General features: G+C 42.5%; 1 long non-coding RNA gene across 3 annotated transcripts in view; it reads right to left on the minus strand.

Annotated features, from left to right (window-relative positions):
• The window catches only part of LOC147034061 (uncharacterized), an 81,762-nt gene that overhangs the window by 7,692 nt on the left and 57,346 nt on the right, over positions 1–16,724 (minus strand). The window contains exon 1 of one of the 3 annotated variants that reach the window (XR_015056705.1): positions 3,939–4,168. The exons of the other annotated variants lie outside the window; for them this stretch is intronic. This is a non-coding gene — a long non-coding RNA (uncharacterized LOC147034061). Of the gene's footprint in view, positions 1–3,938; positions 4,169–16,724 lie in introns of those variants that run through there. 3 annotated transcript variants of the gene reach the window in all.

Here is a 16,724-nt window from a genome sequence, read left to right on the forward strand (position 1 = left end):
AGTTCCCTTAGTATGCATGCGAAGTTTCGGGCCTCCAGGGTTCATGGTTTTGGAGTTATGGAGGAGACATGCACCGACACACCCACACAAACTAACATTTATTATTACGGATAATTTACATTTTGAATACAGATCCACCATGAAATAGGTGTTTGGAAGTGAAAATGAGTTGGAATTTTTTTTCTGACTCGAGCCTTTCAGGCAAAAAAAGAATAAAAACTACATGGTATTCATCGAATAACTGCACCCTGTGTAGTCTTGAGAAGGACTTGGTGCGAGCCAAATTTTTTAGTTTTTGAAGGTTTTTTTTTTTTCCTTTGATCCAATCAGGCTGCCAGACCACGTGACCAATGACGTCATCTTTATCAAACCATATTTCCCAAGAGTAGTTGATCAATTAGTTAAATTTTGCATTGATAGGTCAAGCGGTTTCTCCTACAAAGATTTTGTCTTGCATCCAATATGGCTGCTAGACCACGTGACACATGATGGTCATTTTTATGAAAATCCTGTTTAAATTTCAAGTCAATCGGATGAAAATTGTCCTATGTTGACCTCAAAAATAGTTGGTGGTTGAATTCAGTGACGTGATTTGCAAATCCTCTTCAAATTTCAAGTCAATTGGATGAAAATTGAGGATTTCAGAAATTTGGCTTGTGTTGACCTTCATTAACATACGAGCAAAAGTGCCTGTCGCTTCAGATTTAATCAAAAGACAGAGACATTGCTGTTTCCCAACCCCCCTCCCACCAACCCTCGCCACAACCTCCTTCCCACCCCTTTCACCCTGGCCGCACATCCCTTGCTGCTATAAATGTTTCCCACACACAATGTCCGTGGCTCCCTCTGATTATTATTTTTCCCAATTTGACAGGCCCCTACATTTTGAGCATGAAGGAGAAGGAAAGAAGACAAATTTACCTGTGCAAAGAGTGCTTTAACCTACCCCCCATCCCCTCCCCATTTCCCTACCCTTCCCCCACACCCCTTGTTTGTCCTGATGTACCTTCCTGTTAGAAATGTCTCACACACAAGATGGCAGGCTTTGACAGGCCCCTCTGTTTTGGGGAGGGGAGAGGGAGAGAAGGGATGGAGGGCAAATTTACCAGTGAGAAGAGTGCTTTAACTTCAGTATTGCCCAGGTAAAAAAAAAAAAAAAAATTCCATGAGTTATCGAATCGAAGCGTTGTACTTATCAAATTATGACGTCACAATGAAAGCACCGATGGCATAATCATTAACACATCTTATTCCCCATGGGGAGTACATTACAATGAGCCACGTTTCAATTTTTTTTTTTTCATGGAGTGGTTTTGGAGATATAGAGAGGCAAAGTTTTTCTGTTTTTCCAAGATGGCGCCTGTACCACGTGACCTATGACGTCATAATTACAACTAAAAAAAAAATTGTACAGGAGGTAGCACACCTATTTGGAAAATTTCGTGTCAATCAGACTAACGGTTGCTGAGAAAATGAATTTTAAAAGTGCAGACACGTACGTGCACGTACACACAGCACACGTACGGCACACATGTGCGACCGATCGCTTAACCCCGTTTTTCACTTCGCGAGTGCAGGGTAAAAACGATAGTTCAAACTAATTTTCACTTCCAAACACATTTTCATGGTGCAATTATGGGCAGATACATAATTCAACTTCATTAGGGGACAAGGGGACATGATCATTTCCAAAATCCTTCTTGACGATACCATGCAGCAAAGGCCAACATGCTCTGTACTGCAATCACACAACATTGTATTTCCATGGAAATTGCTTTTCAGCAGGAATAATTCAATCTATAACTCCATACTTGTATTTTTACAAGCCCAAATTCCATTCCATTGGGACCATACTCTGTGCAGAGCGTTGGTGTTGCCTAATCAGTCTCTTGGGCCATTGGACACAATCCTGGACGGGTCACCACTCCAACACAAGATAGGAGCAAGCGGCTGGTACTCATTTTGCCGACCTCGGAGGGACGACAGGCAGAGTCAACCCCACCTGGTATTAATTCAACAGCCGAGTGGGATTTGAACTCAGGATCCGAGATTTTCAAGCCCACTACACCATCCTAACCATTCAGTCAACGCCAGGCATACAAGCCCAAATGCTCCACAGCAACTGCATTTTTGAATGAATGGAAGACTGCATCTTTTGAAAGGAATTTGAAAGGAAGACTGCATCTTCCATTGAATGGACACCGCATGGGGTTAACTCGGCCCGTCATCCTTCCAAGGTAGGCAAAATGAGTCCCAGTGCACAGCAGTGACACAGCTGCACCCTCAGCCAATGATGCAACCAGCAGCCTTGTGTTACATCCAAATGAGGAGAACACATGATCGAGAACGGCATGCATGCCAGAGTAAAACACGAAAGGCATTCATGCTACTCGAGCCAAAAGCAGGGATTCTGATACCACAACTTATTATACTTACCTCAATAGGATGTACTCAATTTCCAAGCAACAGAGAGCAAATATGAAGAGGTTTAGCTGAAAGGAAGGCCAAAATGCGACACATATTTAGAGAAAACACAATAACTAAGTCCTTCCTTGGCATATCTGAACTCCTATCCACCTACACGGCCTTCATCGGCAGCTTTAATGGGGTACTGCTCCCCCCTCTGGGCTGGCTCCCCTGCCTCACATCTTGTTCAGCTTGTCTGGTTGTTCAGCAGACTTTTGTCAAAATGATTGGCTACAGATTCCAAGATGGAGATCAGCGATGCCAGTCGTCCTGCAGGTACTGAGCCACGGGAAGAGGCCAAAGAGATTCGGGTCACTCGAATGATATTTTATAAAAACATTGATCTAAGGCTCATGGAGGAGCTTGCATGTAAATCACATGCAAGATGAAGAAATGCACTATAACATGAATCGCAAGGACATTAGCAAACAAAGAACAAAAACACACGGCATAAGGGATTCCACATATCACCGACATCACGAGAAAGGGTTGGGGGTATTGGTGGATGTTTGGGGGGGAAGGTGGAAAGGGTTCCGATGCCTGTTTATTTTTCCCAAAACTATTTAAGTTTCAAAAATAAAACCCCATCACTTTGCTTTTTTTCGATTTGTTTTTAGAAGACATTTTGAAATTTAATTTGTTAATGTTAATGTTGAGCTGCCGTTTGTAATTTAATGGACGACCAAAATGTTGTCGAAGGTTTCGGAGAATTGCCAATGAGAAATTCATTTTCCACTTTTTGATTTAACAAACCATTCGGAAAAAACCAACAAACAATTAACAAACGCTGATCTAAACATCTCTTTCAAATATACAAATTAAAATGTGAGCTATTATTATTGATTATATTGTTGGATTTGATACAGTTGTAGAAATGTAACAATCCTAAAGCTGCACCCAAAGCTAAAGCAATTAAAATTGTGTACCTTCCAATGGAAATTGTAACAATCCAAAACGATATAAAGCTACATTAGAGTACAAAGTACGAGATTAATAATGTTTTTAAAATGTAAACATAAAAGCTGAAGTTCCCAAAGCAGTCTTGGGCCAAGTTTTCTTGCTCGTATACATAAGTTACCTCTTTGATGCCGTATTTTATACCCTCTATGCCTGGTGTTGCCTTAATGGTTAGGGTGGTGGGCTTGGGATCTTAGGATCCTGAGTTAAAATCCCGCTCGGCTGTTGAATTAATACCAGGTGGGGTTGACTCTGCGATTACTTATCTAACACCAGGGGCGATTACTGGTTATCTAACATGGAGCAATGGAAAGGACAAGACATTACTTCTGACCATCGTCTACATTGGACAATGCTGTTCCCTCATGACAGCACTAAAGGATACCTAACCCTAGTCACATGTACTTAATACACGTTCAAAATGTTCTAAGAATACACATACACACTCAGCATCTATGGCCTCAATCTAAACACTGCCCCATTCCCCACAAATATAAATAGATATCGAAACTGACCTCCAAAGCTTGCCATCGACTGATTATCCTCTTTATTGACAAGCTGGTTCCTTGGAAAATTTGAATTAAAGATGGTCTTCAAGGCCTTTGCACCTGCTTCACAGTTTTCACTCCTGGGTGCTGCAACATCTGAAGGCCTCAAACTTATTAGCATTTTTCATAAAGATTAAGAAACAGAAGCACAAGGCTTTATCATCTCCAGCCAAGGAAAGCTGTTCTTTCAATGGAGCCAGAAAACAGAGGTAACAAACCTATCACCTGTGACCTTGCTTCTGCTCGAGCCCCCCTCTACTCTTTCAGCCTCCCCACCCATCCACACTCCCCCTTCCACACCACTCAGAATGCTTGTATTCTCCCAGTAATCCCATCCTTGCTCATCCCTCCTCCTTTCTCCTTGCTGAGTTGCTTTCAATCGAGCTCGAAGACTTTGCCGGCAGTTCAGCGCCATCTCATGTTATCTTTAATTATATACTCACAATCTTTTCTACCCCCATAAACCCTTCCCAACAGACCAATTCCTCTTACTTGCATGTCACCATTATTCCATCGTTCTTTCTCTCTCTTCCTTCCCTGTTCATTCATTCTCTTGCTTGCTGTGATTGCCTGTTATCCATTGGATAGTGTCAGTGCGCTGCCCTTTTTCTGTCGATCACCTCTCTTCCATGTTGCATGATTTTGCATGAAAAAGAACAGAGATTAAATTCCACAATTCGGTTACACGTCCATTATAACCACACTTTGGTGAAAAGGGGAAGTTTGTAGTTTGTGAAATTTTTTTTGACTATCTCTAGGCTGGGTGGAGATAACTGGTGCCATTGCATGTGAGGCTTTTAACATCACAAGTGTGGTTCGGAAGCTTTTGCAAATGAATGGATGTGGTTTGAAAATTCCACCTCAGGAAAAGGACTCTTAAGGAATCCACTTTTCACCGCACTGAGTGAATGACCAAGTGGTGAATTCTAAATACACCACCAACAACCAAAAGTATCACATTTCATTTTCAAGGGGCAAAAATGCCGGTTCCAATAACTCAAACATCCATTTCAATAAAACCTGAGTCTCGGCAATATTACAGGGCAAAGACACATCATGCCGTCAAGTCCAGCCTGAAGCAAAATACGACATCAATCTTTGAGGAGGAAGTGCATGTGGCAACAGGGAAGAGAGTAAAAGGGGGTCAGAAATGGGGACGACACAGATAAGGAGGTGGTTCTCTCTGGCCTTGCACATACAGCACTACGAGTGCGACACCCCGGGGGAACATCAATTTGTTATGTATGTGCAAGTAGAGTTGGGGAACATTTTTGACCAAGTGGCCAGCTGTCGACCTCATTCCCCTGCCCTCCCACCCACTGCACCTTTTCTGTACAACTGTAAACATGTTCATTGGACCTTTCTCTTCACGATTTAAGATCACACTGCCAAAAAAATCTTGTGCCTTTAAAACTTAGGCCAGACAGAAAGGATGTTTCTCATAACAACACAATAGGGGATAAGGTTGTTTGGGAATTGTATATTGTGTCTTCATTATAATGGAAAAAGTGAATCAAATTGAACTATGTTTGATTTGTTTGTATGTGTGGTTTTTTTTTTCATATAAACATCGGATGCTAGAATATGCGCACATTTATGGAGGCTGATGGCAGGAAATTAAACAAGGAATCACTGGAAGGGCACTCGGTAGACCACATACCTCTGCAACGCAATGCCTGATCCAGTGGAACACATCGGGCCCAATAAATTTTTGAAATATCATGCTGTATATCGTTTTTGGACCCATCTCTCAATGGTGAAAAATCAATTGAAAATTAAAAAATTATCGAATCAATTAGTCCTTGTTACACACGCAATGTGTCCAGCAAGTTTCGTCCGAATATGTCCACAACTTTTTGATATATCGTGCACACCAACAAACAAACAAACAACCAAACAGACAGACAGGCAGGGGTGAAAAGATAACCTCCTTCCACCTTTGGTGGTGGAGGTAACAAGGAATAACAGAAGCGATAATTGTTTTGCAATACATGTCGCGACTGACGTGATATTTTCCAAGTCCAAAGAGAGCAGAACTCTGTGAAAAATTGGCGAAATGTCCTGAAACTCAAACTTGTCCTGTAACTTATCATAATTTCCAATATCATCCCTCTATATGGAGTATGACCATACTCCATAAAAATAAAGCCATGCACAAAGTTTCAGCTGAATATGTTAAAAGGTATGGCAAAAAAGTCTGAAAAACCACAGGTGGGACGGACAGACAGAGTGAGAGCAAACCTATAGTCCCCACTGGTGAAACCGGTAGGGGACAAATAAGGAAACTAGACTCAAGAGGAGGCCATTTGGCCCATCATGCCTGTGCCACATCAACAACAGACCAAATATATCCATCAAAACGAGATACTTCTATGGGGGAAAGAGGGGATTAGTGGGGTTGAGAACAATGTGGTATCATCAGGGACATCCCAAGTGAGCTAAAATTAAAATTTGGGAAATATATTAATTAAAATTATAAAAAAATTATTTTATATATATTTTCTTTTTCAGAAGGGGTGCATAGACGAAGGCTGTTTTGGGTGAGTAATATACAACACTAACCACATCCTTTCCCTTGACGAGACCCTCACAGACATGACACTCCACACAGATTCACACGATCACCCATCAATCACTCGATAAAATCCTGATCTTTATGTATTTGCTGATAATTGCACCCTCTGCAATGACATCCCTCATCCTTCAGACCGGCACGACGCAGCTTCTTCCCTCTCTTCAGACTTTGGAAAAAACATATTAGATGTTCAAACACTTAGAATATGTCTTTAAATCCTGACAAATTTCACTGTTCCAGTTGCGTCCTGTTTTCCTTGTTTTGTGTCCTGTTTTTGTCCGTTACATCCTGATTGTCAGGTATTGTCAGGTCAGGTTAGATCTGTGACCTGCTACAGGTAACATGTAAACCTGTACTAACCTGTTCCATGGTCGGGTTGTCGGCGACTAAACCGTCTCCCCCACCAGGTTTTCTGGTGAGGAGGGTGTTTGGATATGGACACCCAGCAGGATTAAAAACAAAACCTGTCAAAGGGCGGAGGAGCTCCTTGTGAGCCAACGGCCATCCATATCTAGTGCCCAACTGTGTCTGCGGACATCCTCCTGCAGATGGGTTACTTTTCATTAGGAGGTTGGTGGCAGGATTTGCACTCCGGCCACCGTAAAACCCTTCATTCCGCAAAACGCAAAAACGCCAAAAAAATCTGAAAACCCACTCCGTGGAAGTACCCCCTGTGCAGCTTCCCTTCGCAGGGCAGCTCACCGGATGATGGGATTGGGGCAAAGCCTTCGGGACCCCCAATCTTTGATAGGAGGGAAACCACGGGGTAACATCCCTGGGTCAGATTGCGGGAGAGTGTGTCGGAGTGGGGCTGAGGTGTCGTCCACCAGACGGCGGTCTCCTTGGGTTAACCTGAGGCAGACCCTTCGGGTGGGTGCCTGGAATGTCCTATCCCTAAGAGAGGATGATCACCTGTCTCTGGTATCATCTGAGCTCAAGTGTTTGGATATCGGTATTACAGCACTCTCTCAGGTTCGGAGACCGGATTGCGGTGAGATAATGGTGAGTGGTTACACCTACTATTGGTCTGGTCGCTCTGATGGTTACAATACTCAAGGAGTTGCTGTAGCTGTGTCCAATAAGCTGACCCGAATGATAATTGAGGTAACACCGGTCAACGAGCGTATTATGAGATTAAGGATTCGTCACTCCTTAGGTGTCATTTCCCTGGTCTCTGTTTATGCTCCGACTGAGGCGAGTGATCTCACCGTGAAGGACACATTCTACGCCACGCTCGAGTCTGTGGTTGATCAGTGCCCCAGACGAGATACACTTCTAGTCTTGGGGGATTTCAATGCATCGACTGGAACTGATAGGGATGGTTATGAGACATGTGTTGGTCCCCATGGGTCAGGAACTATGAACCAGAATAGCACCAAGTTCCTTGACTTTGCAAGAAGTCATGGACTTAGGGTGGCCGGTTCATGGTTTCAGCGCCCACAAGCTCATCGCTGGACTTGGTATTCCAACGCTGGCGGTGTGGCAAAGGAGATTGACCATGTCCTCATTGATGGTCGCTAGAGGATGATCCAGAACTGCAGGGTCTACCGAAGTGCTCAGTTCCTCACTACTGACCACCGGCTTGTTGTAGCAACTCTAAAGCTGCACCTTAAATCCTGGAGAATGGTACCATCCCAGCCTCGGTTGGATGTTGGCAAGCTCAAGGATGAGAGAGTAGCTGAGGAGTTTGTGAACAGGCTGAGTGGACATTTGGGGTGTCTGGGTGCTTTGGGGGGTCCTGAAGAGTTGTGGAGTGCCTTCAAGACCACCGTCCTTGATGTTGCCGGTGGATGTCTTGGAACTCACCGCAGGGCAAAGAAGAATTTTGTCTCTCAAGGGACACTGGATACCATTGACCAGAGTCGCAGGGCCAGGCTGAATGGCAGAGCTGAGCTGTTCAGGGAGCTGAGGCGTAAAACTGTACGTGCACTGAGGGTGGACAAGGAGGCCTATGTGCGAGGAAGCTGTGAGGGGGTAGAGCATCACCTGTGGACAGGTGATTCTCGTCCCGCTTACAGGGGAATTCGCGCATTGCGTTCATCCAAGCCCATCCCTCGGAGCACTGCAGTTAGAGCAGAGAGCGGGAGGCTCTTGACAGAGGAGTCTGAAGTGAAGGCCCGCTGGGCCGGTTACTTTGAGCGGTTGCACCAGGCTGATCCAACAGCTGTCGAATTGGACGTCAGGGGTGTTACAATCCCTGTTTCTGACCCTACAATCAACTGTGGTCCACCTTCGCTTGTGGAAACAAGGGCTGCGGTGAACCGGCTGAAACGGGGCAAAGCTCCAGAGATCTGTGGCATCCATGCTGAACTTCTCAAGGCTGGTGGAAATGCTGCACTCGTGTCGTTGCATGCAGTTTTGTGCTCTGCCTGGAACACAGGCATCATCCCAACTGACTGGAAGAGGGGCCTTGTTGTCCCGCTCTGGAAAGGGAAGGGTGATCGCCAAGACTGCAACAACTACCGAGGGGTGACGCTGCTCTCAGTGCTGGGCAAGGTCTTTTCTCGGATAATTCTTGATAGGGTTCGCCACCATCTGCTTGAGCACCAGCGTCCAGAGCAGTCAGGCTTTACACCAAAGAGGTCAACGATTGACCGTATCCTTGCACTTCGTGTCCTCACTGAACGCAGACGAGAGTTTCGGCAGGGGCTGCTTGCAGCCTATGTTGATCTCTGTAAAGCGTTCGATTCAGTGAATCGGGATGCCCTCTGGAGGATTCTTGGTCTTCGTGGGGTGCCACCAAAACTGATCGATCTGATGTCTGAACTCTACTCTGGTACTGAGAGTGCTGTGAAGTGTGGTGGTACCATCTCTGACTTATTTCCAGTTGTTACTGGAGTTCGTCAGGGGTGTGTACTGGCCCCCACACTTTTCAGCACTTGTATGGACTGGATTTTAGGGAGGATGTCGGAAAGATCAAGCTGCGGTGCATCGTTTGGGAATGTCAAGATCTCTGACCTTGATTTCGCAGATGATGCAGTCATCTTTGCGGAGACTTTAGATATCCTTTTGGCGGCCCTTGAGGTGCTGAATGAGGAGTCGGAGCCGCTGGGATTACGGGTTTCTTGGGTCAAAACTAAGATCCAGGCTTTCAATGCCATCTTGCATGCTGCTGTCCTGTCTGTGTCTGTTTGTGGTGAGGATGTTTCAGGTCATGGAGAGATTCACTTTACTTGGCAGTGATATTCATGTCTCTGCTGGCTGCGAGTCACAGGTCAATAGACGTCTGGGTCGGGCCTGGGGAGTCATGGATTCACTGGATCATGGGGTGTGGCGCTGCCGGTACCTGTGCGGGAGGACGAAAGTCTGTGTCTTCAGGTCCTTGGTGCTTCCAGTCTTGCTCTATGGATGCAATACTTGGACTCTGACCAAGGATCTGAGACGGAGACTTAATTCCTTTGGTCCGAGGTCTCTTCGGAGAATCCTTGGCTATCGCTGGTCGGATTTTGTGTCCAACGAGCGGTTGCTGAGAGAGACTCGGATGAGATTTGTTACCTGCATGGTCTGTGAGCGTCAGTTGCGGCTGTATGGACATGTGGCTCGTTTTCCTGACGCTGATCTTGCTCACCAGATTCTCTCAGCGAGGGAGTCTCGTGAGTGGAGGAGGCCAATGGGCCGACCACGTGCCTCCTGGTTGCAGCAGGTTGACCAGCATCTCAAGGAGATGGGGATGGGCGTGGCATCTGCCTGGGGGAAGGCCAGATGGAGGTCCCTGGGGTACCGGCGGAAAGTGGATGCAGCGACGCGCTGTTCTGGCACATGCTCCCATACCTGACCTGACATCCTGATCCGTTCCGTTTACTAGCTTTTCCATGAGCCTTGACTACGTATACGAAAATAAAAAAAATACACAAACCACTTCAAAATCCTGCCAATATAATCCCTTATATCACCAATGATTCTGGGTACCTCTATACTTCCAATTTCAACGTATCTACTGTTTCTGTTGCCACTACCATTCCAAAGAGACAATTGAGTTTGCTGATGCTGAAAAAGGTTGCCAGAGTGATGACAAGAAAGAGGTATGCAGTTCCGGCTCTATGTGAAGCAAATTAAAGGAAGAACAAACAAGTAGTGGTACGAAGTGCACTGTCCCCATGCCAAATAACGAAATAACAAATCCTCCAGCACGCAACATCGCCGGGGTGCCTTTGGCGCCTGGCGATGCCGCCTTGCAGCACATGGAGCCAGAATTGGGAGGGAGCGGTGTACAACAATTGATTGATTAATTGATTAACGGCAAAATTAAAAGAAATAAGTTATAATCGTAAAATAATTAATTTCTCAATCAATTGCCGAATAGCATACCTAAACCACCACCGTTTCATCTGAATCTGTAACTTTTTGAAAATTAAGTAATTAATCGAAAAATGAATAATTAATTGATTAATTGATTAATCAATAAATCAAAAATCCTTTATAGCCAAATCATTGTTCATTGTCGTGTCCAAATATCAGCTTCCGAGCTCAAAAGGTGCCTGAGATGTTGCCCAGAGAAGAAAGAAAATAAATAAGTAATAAATAAATCGATAATAATTAAGTAATTAATCAATTAATTGACAAATTAAAAAAGATAAAAATACTGTTTGTGCAATAGCACATCTTCACTTTTGTCTCCAAATTTCGGCTTCCTATCTCGAAGGATGGCTGAGATATCGCCTGGACAAACAAACAAACAAACAAACAAACAAACAAGTAACGGTACATACAAAGTATACTTCCCCAATGCCAAATAAATAACAATTCTCCAGCGCGCAACATTGCCAGGGCACCTTTGGCACCCAGCGATACCGCCTTTCAGCACATGGAGTCAGAATTCAGAGGGAGCGGTGTACAATAATTGATTAATTGCAGAATTAAAATAAATAAATAATAACGTAAAATAATTAATTTCTTAATCAAATGCCAAATAGCATACGTAAACCACTTTTTCATCCGAATCTGTAACTTTTTGAAAATTAAGCAATTAATCGAAAAATGAAGAATTAATCGATCAAATGATTAATCAATAAATCAAAAATACACTTTATATCCAAATCACTTGGTCACTGTCATGTCCACATCTCATCTTCAGAGCTCAAAATATGCCTGAGATATTGCCAGGATGGGAAATAAAATTAAGTAATTAAGAAATCGATAATATGTCATTAATCAATAAATAAAAATAACGTTTTTGCCAAAGCACATCTTCACTTTTGTCCCCAAATTTCAGCTTCCGAGCTCAAAGGATGGCTGAGATATCACCAGGACAAGCAAGAAAGAAAATAATTAATCGATTCTTTGATTCATTAATAAATCAAAAATACTCTATATAGTCAAATCACTTGGTCACTGTCAAGTCCAAATATCAGCTTCCTAGCTCAAAAGGTGCTTGTGATATTGTCCCGATGAGAAATAAAATAAATAACTAATTGATAAATCGAAAATAATTAAGTAATTAATCAATTAACTGATTAATAAAAAAGATAAAAATTTTGCCAAATCACATCTTCACTTTTGTCCCCAAATTTCAGCTTCCTAGTTCAAAGGATGGCTGAGATATTGCCCGGACAAACAAACAAATGAAAAATCACTCAGTGACAATACGGTGAAACAGAACGGCACTCGGTAAAGCACATACTGTACCTTCGCCAGGCTGAACAGTTAAAATTCTGTATGCCACTGATAAGTCGGATCTGAATCTGGACCTTAACCAAAATCGAATCGGCTTGTTCTTGTCACATAACCAACTCATCCACAACTTTTTGAGATACAATGATATATATATATATATATATATATATATATATATATAGTTTTTGGCCCTATCTCTCAATGGTGACGAATCAATTTTAAAAATCCTCGTATCCGGGTTCGAATCATCACCAAAATCAAACCAATTAGTCCTCGTCACACACCCAACATGTCCATCAAGTTTCATCCGAATACATCCACAACTGTTTGAGATCTCATGCAATATCGTTTTTAGCCACATCTTTCAATGGTGAAGAATCAGGTTAAAATCAAACAAGAAAAAGAGCAGAGATTGCAGACCCTCACCAGAACTTGTTTTGAGTGGTGTCATTTTTTGTTGGTTTTCAGGTAAATCCAATATGGCTGCCGAACCATGTGACCTATGATGTCATACAGTATGTGTGACTTTTGTTACTCATGGATAGGTGGTCATATGTATAAAGTTTTGCCTTGATCTTTTCAGGCATTTCAGAGATTTTTGAAGGTTTAAAAAAAAAAAAAATATGTGGCTGCTGAATCACCTGACCGATGACATCATAAAAAATTTGTGGACCATTTTATCTTGAGATGACCCTCAAAATTTTTCTACTGATCGGATGTAGTGTTCTACATATGCAATTATAACGTCATGACGAAAAAAGCACCTATGACATCATAAAAATACCACACTCATTCCCATGAGGAGTGCTTGCTATGTACCACTTGTACACCCATGGCTTGGGGAACACTTGTGTGAAGTTTCCCCTTGATTTGTCCAGCCATTCTGGAGATCATTGTAGGTTTTAGGGTAAATCCAATATGGCTGCCAAACCATGTGACCAATGACATCATATGTGTGCACCTTTTGTTCCTCATGGACAAGCGGTCATATGTGTAAAGTTTCGCCTCGATCTGTTCAGCCACTTCAGAGAAGAAGATTTTTGAAGGTTTAAAAAAAAACCCAATATGGCTGCCGATTGACGTGACCGATGACATCATCAATATTTTTTCCTGTGGACCATTTTATCCTTAGATGACCCTCAAAAATTCATACTGATAGGATGTGGCGTTCCACATATGCAATTATGATGTCATAATGAGGGCACCTATGACGTCATAAAAATTACCTTCATTCCCCATGTAGAGTACTTGCTATGTGCCAAGTTTCAATTTTTTTTCCTTGGTGCAGTTTCAGAGATACAGAGGTGCAAAGTTTTTCCATTTTTCCAATATGGCCGCCACACCACGTGACCTATGACGTCATTATCATTGAAACATTCTACATGAGTAGTCGCCCCAATAGTGAAAATTTCGTCTCAATCTGACAAGCGGTTGTTGAGAAAAACACGAAAGTTCTGTGCGGACAAACGACAGACAAACAAACAAACGGACCCAAATGCAACACCCTCTCCTTTGGTGAGGCTAAAGTGGTTTTGGTGAGGCCCAATCTCTCAATGGTGAAGAATCACTTTTGAAATTAAATAATTATCGTGTCCGGATCCGGATTCGGATTTTCACCAAAATTGAGTAGATTCGTCCTCGTCACACACCCAAAGTGTCCACCAAGTTTTGTGTGAATCAATCCATAACTTTTTGAGATATTGTGCTATGTATCGTTATGACATTCTTGAAAAATTCCCATGAACCGCAAATCCACAATGCACAAGCTTCAGGGGTAATGGAGGGAAGTAGGGTTCGGGACTTCATCTTTAAAATTTATCCAAACTGTACCCTCAATTAACATGTTAGCACATTGTTTTTGAGATATTTATCTTCATGAATAAAATAACTATTAAGAACATAAAATAAAGTATTATTTTCCTGCATTATTATTTTATATGTAGCCTGTGACTACTGGTTCCATCATTGCTGGGAGCGTGGCAGGGCCGTTGATGCTACTCATGAGAAAGTTAAGATATTAAGATATATAAGCAGATAATTAAGCTATCCAAACATTATTCTACATCTCTGACAACAAAGGAAATATGTTCACTTTATTCCTTGACCCTCCAAACATATGTGTAGATTCCTCATTTACAAATTACCATGAACCAGAAGTTGAGATATTTACGAAAATTAGAATTTCCATAATAGCGGATCCTAATTAGCATATCAATGCATTTATAATTATTTCCACTACTTTTACTCAAACAGAAAATACAATAGTTATGTTTCCCTTAAACACCAACGGACATCATAAGTCGCAGTTCTGTATTACTAGTAGTAATGCCCGGCGTTGCTCGGGCTAGCAATAAAGCCCAGTGTTGCCCGGGCTTTCTTGCAAATTTCCTGAATAGCTGTTAGCGGTTAGTGGTTAGTGGTTAGCGGTTAGCAGTTAGCGGTTAGGGTTAGCGGTTAGGGTTAGGGGTTAGGGTTAGGGTTAGCTGTTAGGGTTAGGGTTAGCTGTTAGGGTTAGTGTTAGGGTAGCTAACCCTAACACTAACCCAAACCCTAACCCTAACAGCTTGGCGTAGCGGAAGTAAACAGCTCCCGGGGCAAAGTGGAAATTTGCGTCCCCCGTAGGCCTTAAACTTGAGTGGATTTGAATGGAAAATCCCATAAGGGATATCGATTTATGGAATTTTTCGAATATCGGAAGTGTTATGGAAAAAATTTATAGCCAATGACCAAAGTTGGACCAAAAGCCATAATCGTACCGAATTTGAATGGAATCCGTTGGAGTTTGTGAAAATGCATCAAAACGAATTTTGAGGGGCCTTTTAAGGAAGACAATAATATCATTAGTATATGTGCCAAATCTTGTTTCATTTCATGCAGTAACAAAAATCTGATGGTGGAACAAAGAAAGGGGTGTGCCGAAATATTAATATAGATATCAGGTCAGGTAATTAATTCTATTGATTAATCTGATTTCGCATGATTTTCGAACGATTCATTGTGCTTTGTATTTTATGCTAATTAGCCAAATTAAAAAAATTCAATTTTTTTTAATTTATTTTTTGTCAACCTGGCTTGTATCTGGCAACACTAAAGTAATGTTTTTTGACAAAAAAAACTGATGTGTGGTAATTACTATGAAAGAAAATGGAAATTCTTGCATTTTTGTGGGAATTATTGTCTTTAAGTCAAATTTAATTTATATGCAAATGAGATAATTAGCATAACCAAAATATATTTTAATACGTAAATATATAACCTTTAATTTGACACCAATTTTGTGATTTTATGTTTATATTTGACAGAGATATTGACATTTTGCCGATCTTTGTGAGATTCGTCTATTTTTGATTGGTTGCTATTCATCACCCTATCAAACACATTACATTAGTTCTTCATGTTTGTTGTTTGTGTCCTTTATAACGTCCTCAAAAACAGTACGTTTCCTGTTTGGAATGATTTTCAATTTTGTTTGCCTGCCAGGTAGACAGACAGAGTAAAAAGATTAGTTATGCATGTATACTCACTCCTCTCTGTACATGTGTGATCGTGACAAATGCTGAGCCAAGTTACGGTAAAATGGTGGACTTGTCTTCATATTCATGTTCTGATGAGTGTTAAAAACATAACATTCAATTTCAAATGAGCAGTTCCTCGATCATAAACTGACAAGACGGATGGACGGAAATGACCCAATTGCTCAACCCTGTATTTTTCTTCGCTTGCGCGGGTTAACGAGTTCGTCATCAAATGCAACATGTTGTTAGCGAGATGGTGAAAGACCCAACATCGTAGTGACATGCAAAGGTGTGTGCTACATAGAAAAGTGAAAATAACCAAAAACGATTGGTTTCAGAGGAAAACGGGCGAGGTCTCTCTCTATCGAGTGCAGACTGTGGCTGCTGGTTGCATCATTGGTTGGGACGCAGCTATGCCACTGATGCAGTGTCCCCCTTACCAGTACACTGGTACTCATTTTTCCGACCTCGGAAGGATGACAGGCTGAGTCAACCTCCTGGTGTATATTGATTCAGCGGGCAACGGGGCTTGAACTCAGGACCCGAGGATCCCAAGCCGCCACCCTAACCACTAAGCCAACACCAGGCTTGTAACGGGTGAGGTGGAGGGAGAAATGCAAAAAGGCACCTTGGGAAGAGGAGTGTGGAAAGGCCTGAGAGAGAATCAGTGAGGAAGAGCTGGCCTTGGACCCATTAAACCAACAGCAATCAGGAAATAGGAAGGACAACTATGCATGGGCCCAATTGAGTCACTTCAGCAATGGAACAACCACTTCAAAGCCGTGTTGAACATTTGGAGCACCTTTGAATGAATGTGAAATTCAGTCCGCTCACCATTACCCAGTGAGAGATAAATATGTGAGCCACCCACTGAAGAGGAATGTACAGAAGCAATGGAGACCCTGAGAAGAGAGAGCTGTAGGTCAAAACAGAATCCTGCCTATGATGGTGAAGTATTGAGTAATCTGGACGGATTACATCTTGGACTTGTATAAGGAAGTGTGGCATGATGATTGAAAGAGTCCCAGTGGAGTGGAGAGATGCAGTGTT

The sequence above is a fragment of the Eptatretus burgeri genome, chromosome 1 (genome assembly GCF_056783735.1).
Source record: "Eptatretus burgeri isolate ZD-2024b chromosome 1, Ebu_testis_v1, whole genome shotgun sequence".
NCBI classification, from domain to species: domain Eukaryota; kingdom Metazoa; phylum Chordata; class Myxini; order Myxiniformes; family Myxinidae; genus Eptatretus; species Eptatretus burgeri.